The sequence below is a fragment of the Prinia subflava genome, chromosome 2 (genome assembly GCF_021018805.1).
Source record: "Prinia subflava isolate CZ2003 ecotype Zambia chromosome 2, Cam_Psub_1.2, whole genome shotgun sequence".
In the NCBI taxonomy this organism is placed as follows: Eukaryota; Metazoa; Chordata; class Aves; order Passeriformes; family Cisticolidae; genus Prinia; species Prinia subflava.
In genome coordinates, this window is record NC_086248.1 from 15,777,729 (window position 1) to 15,796,006 (window position 18,278).

At 43.1% G+C, this 18,278-nt stretch overlaps 1 long non-coding RNA gene across 1 annotated transcript in view; it reads left to right on the plus strand.

The window, feature by feature from the left end:
• LOC134565593 (uncharacterized) overlaps positions 1-18,278 on the plus strand; it is a 329,001-nt gene that overhangs the window by 66,280 nt on the left and 244,443 nt on the right. The window contains exon 2 of the long non-coding RNA XR_010083946.1: positions 1,493-1,618. This is a non-coding gene — a long non-coding RNA (uncharacterized LOC134565593). The remainder of the gene's footprint in view (positions 1-1,492; positions 1,619-18,278) is intronic.

Sequence of the window (18,278 nt, forward strand, 5' to 3'; positions counted from 1 at the left end):
GGGCTGGCACCTGTTATAAAACTAGAGACTGCAGAGAGTAGGGAATTTCTGCAGGTAGGGAGCACTTTGGTCCAGGCTCTGCTGCAGTGTGTATCCGTAAGGGCAGATGGACAACCACAGAGCAGGGGAGAAATGAATTCATTGCAGCAGGGCTGAGGCTGTGCCCGTCCCCACCCTGTCCTGCTGTGCAGCACTCAGCCCTGCCCGTGAGGGTGGGAGGGTCAGCCCAAGTGCTGCCCTGCTTTGAGTTTGGAGGTGGGTGCCAGGGGCCTCTGGAGACATTGGTGGGATGAGTTCTTTTCTTTCTTTCTCCTTGCTTCCCTCCCAGCTGCTGGGGAGGTATGAGACATTTTTCACCCTTCTTTTTGCTGTCTCTGACCTAGTGTGCTGCTGTCTGCTGCAGTTGTGCCCTGGGGGCTTAGAAAAGCCCCTCTGGGTAACAGTACATGAATTGTAATTTTTGATTGCAACTGGGTGACCATTTATTGATTCTTCAGCTGGGTAAAGTTATTTAGAAAGTTATGCAGCTGGAAGAATGCTGCAAGCCTGGCTTACAACTCTCCTCTCTTTCCCAGTAATAGACTTTGATTTGCTGTAGTTCATTTCCCTCTGAAGTCTGCTTTTTGTAGATAACATAAAGCACTTGGCATAGTGGTTGATAACTAAATGTATGAAGCATGACATTTTCCTAGATACAGTATGCCACATGAACACTTGTCTTTTGTATCAGAACCCATAAACAAGAGTTGACTGAGGGCAAATAGCTTGCTCAGGTCCTGTGGAGAAGCAGGGAGTGAGTCAGTGCTGAGGGGAGCATGATGTGGTCACAGCTGCTTTGAGGAGGGCATGTGGCAAGGAAAGGCAAAAGCCCAAGGGCAAATAATCCCTGTGAGCCAGCTGGTAGCAGGTGAGGCGACTCACGTTGTGGATTAAAAAAAAGTATTTTGGAAACTTAATTTCCTCTTTACTTGTTTTTCTGTCCAGTGATTAAAATACTGACATGTTTTTCTGTCTCTGGAGCATGGCAATCCACCTCTCCTCCCACCTCTCCCAGACCAGTGACTACCTCAGAAACCGCCCTTACAGACCAGGACACTCCTGCTGGGTTTAGACCTTGGCAGCCCTGTGGGGGTAGAGGACGGTGCCCATGCCGAGCCATCAAACAAAGCAGTTAACCTCTTGGTTTCTCCCTCACCACCCACAAAGAGGAGCTAAAAATAGTAGGCAGCCTTACAGAGTTCTGGGAAGGAGTAAAGTAGGAATAAAGCACCGGGCTGGGTGGCTGGAAAGCAGCACTCTGTGCTGTAAGATGGAGCATAATGTATATCAGTGAATATGCAGAACTGTGTTGTATATTTTAAAAGTAATGAAGCTTCACAACTTCAGCTTTGCTATTAAAGCATTGCTGAGAGCTAGATTCACACTGCTGTGCTGCTGAGTTAGTAAGGGTGTGTATGAACTGAGGGAAAATTACTGTCCTTCTCCTTCACAGTTCTCAAGGTTTTACACCTGCTGCCTGGCTCCAGCCAACACAGGACTTACCCAGAAAGGTAAAGGAGAGAGAAAGTGGTCATGTCATGAAAGGCAGCTAGAAGACTATGGGAAGTGCACAGCTCTGGTGAGTTAAATTGAAGATACTTGGGGTTGAATTTTTGAGCCTCCTTTCCTAAACTGTGTATGCAAGCTGCAGGCAGCCAAGTGTAGGCCAGAGACAGCTCAAAGAAATGCTGACTTGCTCATGAAAATGCAGATTTTACAGTTGTGTGTGTAAGATCTTTTGCATAGCAAGTAAGAAGCTGTGAACTGCTTCCCTTGGTGCAGTCTGAGCTTCTTTGGTTCAGACTCAGTTGTAAGGGAAAGTAATCCAGTTTCTGATTTTGAATGAGAATCAGGCATCTGTTTGGATCAAGTTTTTGCATCCTGTTTCAGCCATACATTTATGAGCTATCCTGAGGCGCGGGAACTGAAAGTGAAGAAAATATTTGTGGGATTCCACAGAGACGGAAGCAGACACTAGTTTGCACGTGTGAATTTTGCCAGTGCATTTTGGTGGCTTAGAATGAAAGCCTAGTGCTTGCTCATAACGAAAATTGAACCTAAAACTGGCCATATCCAAATTCCCAATGCCCAACAAACTGGAGTGTGAGGGCTTAAGGCAGAAAAGAGGGACTACACCAGGTAAAGATGTTGTATATTTGTTTTAGTGCTTAGAGTTTATTAGAGTTGGGTGAAAATGATTAGCTGAAAGGATTCTTAGTAAACCAGTTTAAAATGTAATTATGAAAGGCTCAAGATATTGTGTGTGTGTGTGTGTAATTATGTTTCTTGCCCGTGTGCACTGTACTCAGTGACTTTGTTGTGCAGTGAGTGGAAGGAGGAGGCAGGGATGTGCAGGGGAATTGCTGCACAGAGAGAAGCTGTTGTCCAAAGGCAGCTTGTGCTGGGTCTCTCCTGTAATCTGGATGTGCACTTTCAGCTGTGCTCGAGGTAGCACTGAGCTGGGTATCAAACCCAGCGTAGCCACAGCAATGTGTAGCTGTGTTTCAGCTGCTCAGAATCGGGAACAAAGCTGGGCAGGTGATTGGAGTGAGCTCCTTGCTGTTCTCTTGGGATTCTCCTAGCCTGTGCCACAGTGAGCTTGTACAAACCAGCTCAGGGCTGCCATGCAAGCTGTGGCATATCTTGGGATGAGACCACTGACATTCTGGCTTGTGGCATATCAGGGTTGCTCATATCACCCCTGTGACCAGCAGCAGAGAATAAGCCTTGTCTGGTCAGCAAGTTACTGCAGACTAGCTCACATCCATGCTGTTGCCGGTGAAGTCAGTCTGGGATGGGCTTGCTGCATCCACACTGTTCGCTCTGGAGTGAGCTGGGTCTGTGCAGAGTGGGTGTAGGAGTGAGGGAACTTGTCTCCCTTGGCTGTGGCTGGCTCTCCTTCCACATGCTGGCCCAGGGCTGGGGGTCAGCCCTGTGCTGACACTGCACCCATCCATGAGCCATGCAGGACAAGCCACACGCATGGTCTGGAGGCATCTTTTTGGGGCCGTTACACCTGAGCTTTCCTCCAGATGTTTTTCTTCTGTACTCTCACATTACTGAAGGCACATGTTCCTAGACTCCTCCTTACATTAAACAGAGACTGCAGTGAGGAAGAGAAAGGAGAGAAGAAATTGTTGGAGGAAGGCAGGCTATGACAATTGAGGGGGCAAAGTCAGGAGTGCTTAAAGGCATTTTATCGTCAGTGGTGAAGGGTGATTTTTTGTGGGACTTCATACCCAATGAATGTGTGTCTGAGTTAGGCAGTGAACTGTGCACAGAGGCACATTTAGGACAGAAAGTGAAAGGACATGCTCTGGCTGACTCACACATTCATCCACAGCGTGAGAGCGATCCCTTCTGTAACACACAGCCCCAGTTGGGAAGCAGCTGTGCTGCACATGACTCTTTCCTTCATCTGACATGGGAACAGAGGGCAGGAAGAAACTCCTGGGATAGCATACTCAATATCTCTTATTTTATCTTGTAATTCCTGCTCAAGCATAGTATTAAAAATAAAAAAAAAGCAGAGTTATGCCCATATAGTTTCATCTTTTCCTTACAGTTACTGTATGTCAGCTTTCTCTTACTGCCTTAATTGGATTGTTGGCTGCTTGGGGCAGCCACGGTCTTGTGCTCTCCTCATTTGCTGTGGTGGGCCAGTATCACACAGACCATCACAGCAGCACTTCAGACACATCCTCTGGCATTTTCGGACATTGGCTGCAAGATAGAGATGTTCCATTGGGACAGGCACATTTTCACAGCAGGAAACCTATGTTTCTGTTTTGTCCTTTGCTCAGTAGGTGCTAGTGTGTGTCAACTAATCCTTTTCCTACTTTATCATTCAGTCAGCACCAATGTGTTCCTCTCAGTAATGGCCTAAAGACCAGAACTCCTAGCCAAACCTTGTGTTTTGCTAAAACCACAAATCAGACTTGAAAAATAGGTGCAATAAGAAATAAAGCTTTCCAATAAAGAGAAAGAAATATTTCAGCAGCTGTCATCTTAACTCTTAATACCTTCTTGCAGGAAAGAACTGTTTTTGGAAGATGGCAAGGGAAATGAAAAGGGGTAGCAGTGCCTACAGCTGATAACACTGACCTGTTTTCTTGGCATTCCTCCAAATGCAAGGCCAGCTCTGCTTGCAATGTAGGTGATTCATCAGCTGAATTGCAAGCAAATAGTGTGGTGCAGAAGCACAGTCATATTATTTCAGTAACCTGAGTTTTAGCTATTCCACTTTAAAAACTAATGAAGCAAATAGTGTTGTGACACAGATGTAGGCAGCGAAAATGTGTCAGAGAAAGGCAATTAACCTCTGTACTAATAAAGTCTGTCAAATTAGTAAAATATTTTTTATAAATTGTAATAGCTAATCAGAAATATATAGGCCATGAGTACTCAGTTCTGCAAGCCTCTGGAATCTTTCATACCTTTGAAATCTAGATGTAAAACTTCATCAGGGAAAAGCAGGAGGTTTTTGTATTTTTTTTAAACACAGGTGTAAATGGCTAAAAAGCCACAGGGTGACTTTTGCTGGGGGGGTTGTGGATTTCTCAGGACCTGTTGGTATTGTGTCTACCCCCTGCAACTAAGGTTGGGCTTTTGTCCCATATACAGCCTGGGAATATTATTACTGGCTATATTATCAATGCTCTGCTGAGCATTCATGGCGCATTCTGAGCTGAGACATCATTGATTAAAAACCAAAGCAAAATATATTCTGTAATCCAGAATATATATGTACCTGGCTGGAGAAATGGGACTATCTGAGATGTATTCCTGGAACAGAAGACTCCTGCATTGTGTGTTCTCTCTCACTCATGATTCTTACCTTTCCTGGCACAAAGGACCTCGTGTGTGCCTTCTGTGTCTCTTACCATGGTCAAGGTCTGTTGGATGGTGCTGATGTGCAGTTTGGGTGTGGACCTGAATGACGGCCTTTCCAGTGGACAGACAGCCTGTAACTGTTTCCCTTTGCATACCTAAGCCTTTCTGGATTCCAGTTGGGCCAGTTTGTGTGACTTTGACTAACCAAGCAAATGATCTGTTCATCCTCATGACCTCCTAGCAGGGTGCACATCATGTCTTGCATAGTATATGGGAATGCTGGTAGTGCTGTGTCTCAGTGACAGCTCCTGGTGGAGGGAGCTTTTGTCATGGAGCAGGCTCATGTTAAATTGCATTCACAGAGCCACAGAATCAAATAATGGCTTGGATTGGAAGGGACCTTAAAGATTATCAAGTTCCATCCCCCTGCCATCATTAGGGATGACTTTAAATAAATCAGGTTGCTCAGAGACCCCTCTAGCCTGGCCTTGCATACTTCCAGGGGTGGAGCATCTATACTTTTCTGGGCAATCTGCTCCAGTGCCTCACTACCCTCATGGTAAAGAATTTCTTCCTAATATCTAATCTAAAACTACTCTATGTTTGAAGCCATTCCCCCTTGTCCTGTCACTAGATGCCCCTTAAGTAGCCCTTCTCCATCTTTCTTGTAGGCTCCTTTCAGGTGCTGGAAGGCCACAATTAGGTTGTCCTGAAGCTTTCCTTTCTCCAGGCTGAACAATCACAATAATTTCAGTTTTTCCTCACAGCAGAGGTGCTCCATGCCTCTGAGCAACTTGGTGGCCTCCTCTGGACTCACTCCAACAGGTCCGTGTCCTTCCTGTGCTGGGACCCCAGAGCTGATGCAGCCCTGCAGGTGGGCTCTCACCAGAGCAGAGCAGAGGGGCAGAATCCCCTCCCTCACCTCTGCCCACGCTGCCTTTGATGCAGCCCAGGACACTTTTGGCTCTCTGGGCTGCAAGGGCACGTGGCTGGGTCATGTCCAGCCTTTCACCCACAGCACTCCTAAATCCTTCTCAGCCAGGGTGCTCTGGATCTGTTCATCCCCCAGCCTGGATTGATACCAGGAGTTGCTCCATCCAGGTGCAGCACCTTGTACTTGGTCATATAACTGCTTGGTCATAACCTCATGGGAATCCCTTGAGCCCAATTCCCTCTGGATGGCATCCCATCCCTCCGGTGTGTTGACAACAACATTCAGCTTGGTGCCATATGAAAATCTGCTGAGTGTGTACTCAATTCCTTTGTTTATGTAATTAATGCAGATATTAAAAACATTGGTCCCAGCATGGACCCCTGTGGACACCACTGGTCACTGATGTCCATCAGGACTCTGAGCTGTTGATCACAATCCTCTGAATCTGAGTGTCCAACCACTCTCTGACCCATCTAACAGTCTACCCAGAGAATCCATAACTCCCTAGTATAGAGAGAAGGATGCTGGGGGGACTGTGTGAAAGGCTTTAGGGAAGTTGAGATAAGTGACACCTGTATCTCTTCCCTTCTCCACTGCTGCAGTCACTCCATCACAGAGTCAGGCAGGGCTTCCCCGTGGTGAAGCTGTGCTGCCTGTCTTGAATTCCCTCCTTGTCCTTCACGTGCCTTAACGTAGCTTCTTGAGGGCCATGTTCAATGATCTTCCCAAACAGAGGTGTGAGGTTGACAGGCTGGTATTTCCCAGGGTTCCAGGTATTCAAAGGCTTTAACTACAAAATGTGAAATTTGACTGAATTTCATTAAAAGAAATGGCAGAAATCACGTTATTTTAATCATGAGTGAGTTGTTGCCTTTGAATTTGTTCTAACTAAACATCAGGTCACATTAAGACCGTTCTCAAAGGGTCTTTGCTTTTTACCAGATCTTAAAGTAATGAATAGTTTAGTAAGTTTTGAATTATTTTAAATAGCTATTTATTGCTTGGCAAAACAGCTTTTTGTACTTTTTTAATTACACGGTGAAAACTATATTAAAAGTTGTTTTTTTTTTTTTACTTATCTATATTTTAAGGAGCTTTGAAAGGATTAATTAAGCATTCAAACTACCTGCTGAGGTATGTAAATGTTACTATCTCTACTTTTCTGATGGGGAATCTAAAGCACAATGCTGTATAAAGCCTGAATCCGCCACATCTCCACTTCAGAAAAAGACAAGGAGGATCAGCAGCTGCCAGGGAGCAATTAATAGATTAACACAATCAGGTGAGAGTGGCTTTCCCAAGGTCAGACGATAATGGGCGGACAGTTGCAGGCGTTTGAGTTAATGAGTTACTGATGGTGAACTGGACTGTCAAAACTCACAGGATACGTGCTCCTGCTCACAAGTGATGTAGCTGACAGTACAGATTGCCCTAAAACAGTGTTTGTGGGCCATTAGGATAGCTTTGCCATGGCTCAATCTGATCATCTAAGCTACTACAGCATTTTGATATCTGATGGCCCTGTGTCCCTATGTTGAAATCCTCCTCTACCCACGCTGTGGTGTGATCTGTAGATATTCTATGATCTCCTCTGCCCATCCAGTCATGGGAAAAGGAGCTAAAAGAGCCAATTTGGCTCTGGTTGTTGTCAGAAGTATCCGTGGACTTTGATGATTTCCACACCTGAAATATTTTCTTATTCTCAAGGAAGTTCTTCACTTAAAAAACTCTTCCATCAAATCCAGCCTTCCTGTTGGTTTAGTAGTTTTTACTAAAAATGGCAGAATCTATCATTCATCTGTATTTAACGATAAGCTCCTACAAGAACCATCATTCATCTGTAGGCTGAGAACAACCCTTCATCTTACAATCTTTCTGCTTTCTCTTCATCTGTATCCCAGTCCTCATCAACAGTTTCCCATGGGAATTGTTGTATTAAAAATGTAATGACAGAAATGCTGTTTTGTGCAGGACTGTTTAGGAAATTAATGCTGTGCAGATGTGTGTATTGAAACCTCTGTATCTCTAGGAAATACACTGATGTGTTTCTCTCTAAAGCTGTAATTAACAGCAGTCAGAATGCTTGAAAGGGTTAAAGGAAAATAGACTTGAGGAAATACTCAAAGCCATGTGTAGATGCTGCACATTCAGTGTTGCAGTTGCATGTGTGCTTGCAAAAAACGCAATGGGAAATGTGTCAATTGCCTCTCTTTGCAGATGGATGTAAGTCTGTGTAATCAAGGTGCTGGTTACCACTTAATTAGACCACGAAGTTCTGTCCTAATGCCCCAGTTTCTGTTTGTAACCCTGCAGTGATCTGGCACGGGGCAAAGGACAAAGCATTCAGCTTCTCCAGGTCAGTGCCATCAGCAATTCGGGGTGGTCACACCTCTGATGTGTACTCTGGTGAGTACAAAGCTCAGTGTTAGTCACAATGTTATCTTCCTCTCTGTTTAGGTATCTGCTATGTCCAGTTTGAGTTCTCAGAGCTTATCTACAACATGTGTTGCATGAACACCTGATAGATTGTCTGAGGCTTTGTAAAAAATATTTCCCCTTTTTTGCTTCTGCTAAAATTTCTCAGGTTCTTACACAAGTCTGTGGAATAAATTTCAGTAAAATGTATGACCTACCAGAAAACTGGGTACTTTACTAAGATGTATTTCTTAACTCTGCCTTCAGTACTGAAAGTACAGATAATAGCAAGCATCAATAACCATATGATATAATAGATGAAAGTATAAATACATTATATAGCTATTTTTGAAAAGTGAACTGAATATATTCATATTTATTTTCATCTATGAAGATTTCTCCATGGGAGGAGAAGAGAAAAAAAGAAAGATCAAGGTATGACAGATGCACATCAGGGAAGTGGGTTGTCACACTGCAGGGAGGTGTTGAGATATCACAATGATGGGTTTGCTACGTAGACCTGAGCAAAAGAAAACAGTCTCTTAGGAAAACTGAGCAGACATAGAAATCATTAGCTGACTTAGTGAGAAATGGTCCTGAGGTGAACTGCAATTTTTAAATAATATGCAATATGGAGAAGTCTCTGTGAAACAGGTGTTAGAGTTTCAAGTTGAACTTTTTACATTTGTCCCTAAAGGCAGATCTGTTAAGTTTTTCCTTTGTGAGGGTATAGGCTTGAGGGGAATCACCTGTACCACAGCGGTGTCCTTTGCTTTTAGAAATGGAGTTGCAATCTGCTGCCTGTGCTGCTCTGAACTGACCTTTGAGTCTGCTCTTGCAATCCAGTGTCTGCTGGCTGGGCCTGAGCTGTAAGTCACAGGCTTTGCAGCAGTCTCCCCAGAGAGCTCTGAGGCAGTTCATCAAAGCAGGTGGAAGGAAGAGTATGTTGTAATAGATCTTTCATTCTTGCATATGAGTAATGAGGAGGAACAAAACATGCTGTCTGTGGACATAATTTTTCTGTAGAAACCAATCATACCAGGACTATAAATACAAGCAATGTATTACAGCTACATACAGCTTTAAATACTGTTCTTTGGTGCCAGAGTGTGTGTATTGATGTGATTTTGTTGTGGATGGAGAGAAATATTGTCTTTTGTTTTTGTGACAGCTCAAATACTGTGTTAAACAAATTACTTTCAGGACATTTCAAATGTTTTTATTGTTTGAGCAGCTCAATTCAAACAGTTTGTGTTCAATTTCCTAGGTAAGTTAATAAGCTTTTTAGAGTACTTCTTGATTGCAGTTTAACCGGTGTCTCAGAATTTATGCTTCTGTTTTGTTTGCTCAGCATTAGCATTGCTCATTCACTAATCAAGCACTTACTTCCTAAAGTGGCCCCTTCCCCTTCTCAGCACCTGCACTCCATTCCCCCTTGAAGCTTCACTTTCCTGGTAGCTTTTGTGTGTTCTGAAGGATCTGTACCTCTACCTTGGATAAATTACTCCTTGCTGGGCCTGTTCCAACAGCATTCGAGAACTTACAGACACCGTTTGGAAATGAGTGTGAAGTCAAAGCGAGCATCTCGGCTGCCCAGGAGATTGAGTTGCTGTCATATTGCATCTGACTTGCATCAGATCAGAGTTTAGGATTTGGGTGATTTGTTCTTCAGATTAATGTCAATCTGTTTTAAATTAAAACACCCTGGGGCAAATCCTTTGCTATGATCAATGAACTGTCTGGCTGCAGTCAACCAGCATTACAACAGACACGAATTTGGCCTCCTGGTTTGTTGCCTCATCCCCTACATCACTTTCCTTATGTGGTTCAGACATCAAACCTTTGATCCTATAAGTTGTTGACCATCTTCCACTTAAATCAGTGAGAATGGAGGGTACTTCAGTGTTCAATACCTTGTTGGTTTGGGCACAAGAAATGGACCACATATCTTGTTCTACCTAATTATGGTATATCTATGAGTGGGCAATCTGCTTTGCACCTGTTTTACTACAGGAACAAAAGGCACAGGAAGCGTTTGGAAAATGAGGAACACACCTGTGTGTGAGAGTATAACAAAGCATCTTTATATATAATCATTTGCTATAAGTCATTTCAGAGTTGACAAGCTGTTTTTCAACTTCGTGTCACCACTGCCTGATGCATCTAATTAGTTCTGTTCTCCAGCTGACAAATATCGGCTGCTCTTTCTAAAACATGGTTTCTCCCTTAAGTACATCCCTCTGGCAAAGTTAAATATTAATTATCCTTTTTTAATTTTATGATTATTCATGTGTGCTAATGTCACTACACAATGAATGGGTAAGTCAATGCCACAAAATATTAAAACATTGTTTCTAAATCTCTGCAGCAGCCAAGACGTACAGAGCCATTCTGGAAATGAATGAGGTTATGGTGGCTGGGCTGTGCCACCAGTCATGCATGTCAGTGGTGAGACTCAGAGACCTGTGGTTGTGGGATGTGGGCCTGGATGTGGGAAATGTGCCTTCTCTTCCCAGCTCAGATGCTGGCCTGTTTTACAAGTGCACAAATCACAGGACTTTTTACTCTGCATACTGAAATTGCAGGGCACAGAGCAGCATGGGTACTCAGGCATCCGGGTACCTCTGCAGGTCTGAGCTGTGTGGACCTGTACTTTTGCTGAGTATTTGGGTAGTGCTAGTCTGCTGGGGTTTCTTGCCTTCCTTTGTGTGCTGGCCATCTTTGTGTGCTTGCCTTCAGAAAGATCCATATCCATGCCTTGTGAAATAGTCTCAAAAGTGGACACTGAGAAGGAAGATATGTTGTAATCGTATTTCCTGAGATCAGTCATATCAGCTGCAGCCAGCCTATGACACCCTTAGCTGTTCCCACAAAAGCGAAGTTTCCCATCTTGCCTGTTTGGCTGCCACACTGACATGGAGGCTAGTGCATGCTCTTTCATTCTGGAGGAGGTTTTGTATTTGTTCTGTCCAGACAGATTTGTAGCTGCCCCCTTGCAAGGGCTGCTGTAGCTGAGCGAGCCCTAATTCTTTGTGCCTTTCAAAGCATTGTGGGCAGCTCTGAAGCTGTTCCTTTCCTCAGGCTCCACTTCAGGGTATGCAGGCTCCCTTTTCTCTCAGTGTCTTTTGCTCACTGTTGCTCGATCCTTCCAGAGCCCCATGTGGATCAGAAAGATGCTGAAATACAGGAGGATCTCCTGTAGCTGTTCCTTGCTTTACTGCAGTTTCTTGTCTTACCATTGACCTGACTTTCTGACCTGACTTTGTGAGTGTTTTCTAGCATGACTGGCATTTTCTTACCCACATCACACAACCCAGCATGTCTGCAGCCCAGGGTGCTAGACATGTCTTCCCTCCCTTTCTGTAGCCACTGAAGTAGTTGGAGTTTGATTGATTCACCAAGCCCGTCCAGAGGACTGAAGGAGCAACAGACACTTGTTAAACTTGGGCAAACATTTTTGCAATATGCAACATCCTAGAGCAGTATGTTTTAGAAGTCCAAAATATTTGTGGATAAATTAGTTTTAAAGATAATAATTACTGATGTTTGTTTGCATTGTGAATGTTGTGCTTAGGAAATACAATGCAAATAGTGCTGAGTACCTGCCACATTTAGATCATGGTTTTGTTACATGAAAATTTGTACATCTCTCTTGTCTTTTAAAGTGTCTGTCACCTGATGGAGATTTTGAAGAATGCTGGCTTTTTTTTGCCTGTTACATACCTGCTAAAGATCCAACTTCCAGCCAAAAGAAACTGAGGTGTGTAGGATCAATGTGAACATGAAAGCTTCCAAACTGGCAGTCACAGAGGATATCCAATAATTTCAATTATTTCCAAGTAATTTAGCATATCTCTAATTATTATATGAGGTCATCTTGATGCAAAATGATGTCTAATTAGACACAATCCCTTTTCAGATACTCATAATAGATTCCAGAGAAAAACCTTTTGGCTCCTCTTATTGTGAGCTTTTAATTCTTAATTTAGGATTTTTTTTTGGTAATTAATTTTTTGAGCAAGCGGGGCAAATCAATCTATTTGAGTCAATTACCATTTCTTCCTTGGTTTCCTAGTCACCCTCTCTGTTACTCCTTCTTCCCCTTATTTGAATATTACTGTAATTTATTCACATTTGTTTGCAACTAGTGCATAATGATTTCAAGCCATGGGCGAGCAAGAGACTGCAGCACAGGAAAGGTTGCAGCTCTGGGAAGGAAGGAAAAAAGGAAGGAAGGTCTGCAGAAAGTTTGTGTTGGTCACCTTCACTTAGTTGCAAACACCAGACTGCATCAGGGCTGATAAGGGCAGCAGAGAGTCAAGCAGGACTCTGGGGCTGAGGTGGGCAGGGTAGCAGAGCAGTGGAAGGAGTCACTGCAGCCACAGAAAGGGAATATGATAAGCACCCAAGCAGGAAAACTGGTCCATCTGAATTTGCTAAAACCCATTTTAAGCTGAACACTGTTTCACCTTGATACTTTATAAGAAAGTCCCTGTGAGTTTTACAAAAAACACCTGGGCTACACTCACAGAAATCTATCTCATCCTTATTAGTCAGTGTTTGTCCAGCCACTAGCTTTTTTCAGTGTTTATGCACATCTATACTTTTACCTAATGCAGATGTATTCTGTGGTCTGCAGCAGGCAGATTTCTGCTCTAGTGCATGCTTGCCCTTTCTCCCCGTGGACCTGTGAATCTCTTGAGCTGTGAAAAGCAATGCTGCCCAGTGGTTTGAGCTGTAGGCTGAGTACCAGCAATTCCTGATGTTGTCTTGTCCTGGTTCCTTTTGTTGCTGATTTTAGGAACTCAGGTTTAGAAAGGAGACACTGTTTGTTCTGTGCAGGGTGAAAGGTGAAGGTTTCCACAAATCAAGCACACCAAGGGGTAAAAAGTTACATCTTTTATACAGTAAAATTTACATGAAACTTCCTATCTAACACATATTCTCCAACTAACTAATGCATATCTATTAGTGTGACATAATCTAATGCAATGCTTGAAACACAAAGTACTTCTTTTATTAAGCAACTTCTATTGTAGAAATTATCTGATGACATTAGTTACATTTACAAAAGGTGAGAAAATGACATAAATTCTTTTTGTAGAAGCTACCTGATTACATCAGTTATATTTACAAAAGGTAAGAAGGTAAGAAGATTCAGCCTGAGGACAGATAATTCAGCTTGAAAACATCAGTTTCCTAACTTGTTCTGTATTTTTTACATGTGTTGAGCAGTGGAAACTTTTGTCATGACAATGGTGTCATAGTGTCATGGAAAAGTGACAAGAAAGCTGTGTTTTTCATGTGGCCTGTGATGTGAGACACTTCAGTTTTGTTTGGAATGGAAGGGCTCAAAAACCAAAGAAATCCTAAATTAGCAGGTGATTTTGTCCTCTTATTTACCACCTGTTTTTCTGCAAGATATGCATAACAATGCTTAGATATCTAACTCTCTTAGCTATTGCAAAAATTATTTGATGTTTGTAATGCTCTTTGAAAATGGAAATTGATAATAGCATTACCTTAATCAGAAACAGTTTTTCTTTTAAACAGGATCTTTATCTCTCTTATAACTTGCCTCTGCTGATCTCAGCTTGTACTTAATGTATTTGGAATTGGATCCAATAGGAGAAGCTTAGATTCAGGGGCAGAATGACCATGAGAGAGGAGGAGGGTTTTGTAAGGTAGAGGATTACTGCTTGGAGATGCAATCTACAATTTCTGTTCGAGGGCCACATCAAGGTGAAATAGTGCTTTGGCCTAATAGATGCAGTCATGTAATTTTCTGGTCAATTAAAAATCAGCCCAGACAATGCATGAAGACTGAGGGGAGATTAAATAGACTGTACAGAAATGTCTCAGGGAGAAAAAGAATAGAAAAAAAGCTGAGTTTGCTATATTGGAGTGGTTGTGGCAGGCCTCCTAAGAGGCAGTTCTTATCCTGGCGAGTTCTCTGTGCTGAATGAATTGTGGTATTCAAAATTGCTTCTACATTAGAGAATGAAATAGGCCAGGGAACTACTCACTGGCCACAAGGAGTGGCCACGGGAGTGTCACTGCTTTTGGCACTCTTCCTCTCCCACCCTAACAAGGTGGCCCATCCAAACTGTGCATTGGGAATGGTCCCTGCTTATTGCTGAAGGTATTCAGGCACTGTGTGAGGGAGAGCTGGTTGCCTGGAACAAACCTGTGCCAAGGACAGCACTGACAGTGGAGCAGTGGGTGATGCTGTGCCAGTGCTTGGGCCCATGCCCTGGCCCTGTTTGGTTGCCTAGTGCAGTAGCCCATATGCCTCTGACTCTTGGCCACATCCGACTGTTCCTTCAGCCCTTCCTGGAGTTCTTGGCTTGGATTTTTGTTTTATTTGTTTGTCTCAGAAGAGCATTGCCAGGATGTGAGCTGCCTCCTGGTGCAGGTCAGATCACCCCCTCCGTCACTGGCAGCCCAGCGAGCAGAGGGGCCGTGCAGGCAGGGCAGGGCTGGTGCTGGGCTGGACGGCGTGAGAGGAGTGAAAGGGTCAGTGCCCTGCCTCAGTACACACACACACACTGTGCTGGTCCAGGCCATCCTGTGGATGCACTCCCAGGGCTGTTCTCTGAGCTGTCACTTCCCACTCATGGCCAGGCTCTTTGGCTGTAGTAACTTTGGAGCAAGGAAGTAGGCTTCAGCTAATAAAATACCTTCTGTATGCAGAAGGCAATACAAGTTTGGTAATGATATAGCTTTGAAAAGTGGGATGGAAAGTGATTGTGGAATCTAAGTAACTTTGGAAGAACTAATTTCTTCTAATTTGCGAAGTGAGAGAGTGTCATGTAGATGGTTTGTAGGTTTCTATGTGTAGTTACACATACAAGTGTATTTGACAAAACATGGAGAATGGGATGATGATCTAAAATTCAAGGCTGACTCAGATGACTGGAATTTAATTTGTCAGCAAACAGAAGTAGTAGCAATGAATAGAAGACATAAAATTACTTTATCAAATTTCCTGCATAGATCTTGTTTTACAGAAGGAACAATGTACAGCATATCAAACCAACTCAAAATATTATAATAATGCAAAATGATAGTCATGTTTAGGATATGGCAGCAAGAAATTAAAAAAAAACCCCAAAACTTATTGCTTTCTGGAAAAGTGCAGATAGTATCAGTCATGTTTAAGCTCTCCTACTTCCCATGAAGTATGCGGAGAAGTATGAGTGTACAACCTTCTTTTCTTCCTAGAAAGAAAAGTTTTTCAGCACTGCAGATTTTCAGGTCACACTTGTAAATGAGGCACACACTTAACTGACCTCCAGGACTGGGCTGCCTTCTGTCATAGAAGCCAAAGGCAAGTTTTACTTGCCAAAGGCAAGTCTGTGAACCAACCTTCAAATAATAACACTTGTTGTAAGGCAGCTTTTGTTTTTTTTTAAGAGAAAGGTGTTCACTTGGATGTAAAAAAGAGGAAATTTTTAGTCTTGCTAGCTCCTCAGAAAGGTTCTCTTCAGAAGGGAGACATCACAAGATGAGGCCAAAACATTTTAAAGACTTTGACAAGTTCCTCTCAAGCTTTAAGGGACTTCTAAATCTTGGTGAAATGCATAGACTCCTTCTCTTCTGCCTGTGACAAAATGAATTATGCTGCTATCCATATTGATAATAGCAACTGAGAGAGATGATCAGAAGTCTAGGAGAAATCTAGCAATTTTAAATTCCTTGTATTTTTTAAATGAGAGAATAAATTTAGGGGGATTAAATAGAGCCTGATAAATAAGAACCTGAGGGGAGGGGGCATACAGAGGGGACAAATAAAAGCCTGAGAAATTTTTTAAATGCAAACTGAGTTGGAATGAGTATGATTTCTCCTACTGAGACAACTAAAATGCAAAAACCCCTCTAAGAAGGTAGGAGCAAGGGTTGGGTTATGGAAAAATAGAAACCAGCATTCCTTGGCCAAGAAAGCAGATGTTAATCATGAAATTACTGTAGACTCAAGAGGCATTATTCCTATGCAAGTGTATGCCCTCTAATTCACCTGAAAGATTCTTATCTGTTTTCCCTCCTAAAGTGTGCATATATATCAAGATTACTCCTACAGATTATTTTGCTTTCTTTCATGCTTCTAAACCTATATTTTGTTATTGTCAAGAGGCCTTTCACTTGTGGTTGTAAGTTGCTGTGGGTACTGTCTCAAAGCAGACCTGCTGGCTCTATCCACCCAGAAGTTCAGGCATGGGGATCATCATGTTGGAGACATAAACCCAAGCTGAGGATAGCCAGTGGCAAATCACTGTTACTGGGGGCATCTGCTTTGCCTCACTGGGGTGCTTATGTGACATCCTTGCAGCACTGAAGCATCTGAAGCCTTTGTGCTGCATTGTGTGTGGGATGAGGAAGAGGAAGTTGTCCTTAAGTTGAGAACTGTGCAGTGCCCAAGATCCAAGGCTGAACAACCCCTCTCCCTGTCCAGCCCCATTTCTACATGAGCAGTGTCTCCAGTTCCTTTATACCTGAAATTTTCATGGCCTAATTTGTACTTGCTTTGAACATCAGAAAACCAGCCTAAAACCTTGACTGTCTTTCTCTAAATGTTATCCTTTGAGTCTATCCCTAAGTGTTGTCTCCACCCCTCTGAAACCAAAGTTTGAGAAGTAAGGAAGGTGCCAGGAATCTGGCTGGCTTTAACTCTCCTTCAAAATGCTGGCTGAGTGATCCTTCATCTGATCTTGTAAGATATTAAAACTGGTAGTCCAGTGAGTCTGGAGGAAATCTCTGATAATCACAGAAGAAATGTTAAGGCAGACAGAGTGAAATTTTAAGGAATAGTTTGGACCTGGTTATGAGAGTAGGTAGCAAGCCAGGGGCCTTTCTGAGGCTCACACTGCTTCTCTGGCATGAAGAATGTGTTACCAAAGAAAGGAGCTGGAGAGACAAAAGGCACAAAAGTCCTTTTCATCCTGGTCTGCCTTGTTTTTCCTTTTGCATATACCTTAGGAGACAGGGTCTTCTTCTTAAGAACATTGAACTATTGTGCATTGCTTAGGATGAGCAAAGACAGGAATGGTTTCTTCTGTTCAAAACCTGAGAGAAGTATTTTTTAGAACATCTTTGTTAAATAAAGTGATGGAAAAATAGTCCTTTGATACAAATGGCTTAGATGCTCATGTTATAGCTACTTTCTTATGACAGTACTGTGTGTGATACAGTTTGAGCTTCACATGGTTGCCAACCCTTTCCCTCTGTTTTTCAATGTTTTAAAAGCAAATTCAAGTCTGCCTAATTCCAAAAATATTAATACAAATGACATTAAAAGATGTTTCTGGTGCTCCTATTTAGACTGTTCTTGGCAGAGGGCTGGGGAGTTCAGCTAGAGCTGCCCAGGCTTGCCAAAGCCAGCTAAACAGCAGGTCCTCCCTCCTCTTCCCTCCACTACCAAGAAGGGGAAAAAAGTCTGTTGAGCCCTAGATAAGCTTTGAAAATGCTAACAGAGAGAAGTGGAGAATGGTCTAGAAGCCAGATGTGGTGGGGAGAGAGAGGAAAAAGGTCTGGACAGTTATGAAACAGTAGAGGGGAAGGGATTTATCACAGGGTGGTAGGAAGGGCTGTAGAGGGTATTAAAAACAGGCAAGTGAACATTACTGGAAGCTGATGATATTACAAGGGAAATAGCTACTTGCTGCTGGCTGTGTAGGAGGCCTGTCAGACTTGGGGAAGTAAAAGCATAGTGCTTACATCAACATGATTTTTTTTCTTTTCTTTCCCTAATGGCATCTGGTCCTGTGTTGCATTTGGGCATGACATTTAGTGACCTACCTATATGTGACACATTTGCTGCAGGCAGTGTTGGTTCCTGCAGCTGGCAGTGACAGGAAAGCTTGCAGAGGGGAATTCTGGAGCACAGAGGGCCAGTACTGTCCAAGCCCTGAACAGCTCCAAGCTGGGTACATCAGTGTCAGCACCAGAGGTGTCCTACTGGTGATTTAAGCTGTGTGTTTCAATGTTCCAGCTTGAACTTTAGCTCTTGGGAGCCACCGTACTAAAAAGAAAATGTGTATTTGATTATGAGTGGAAAGGA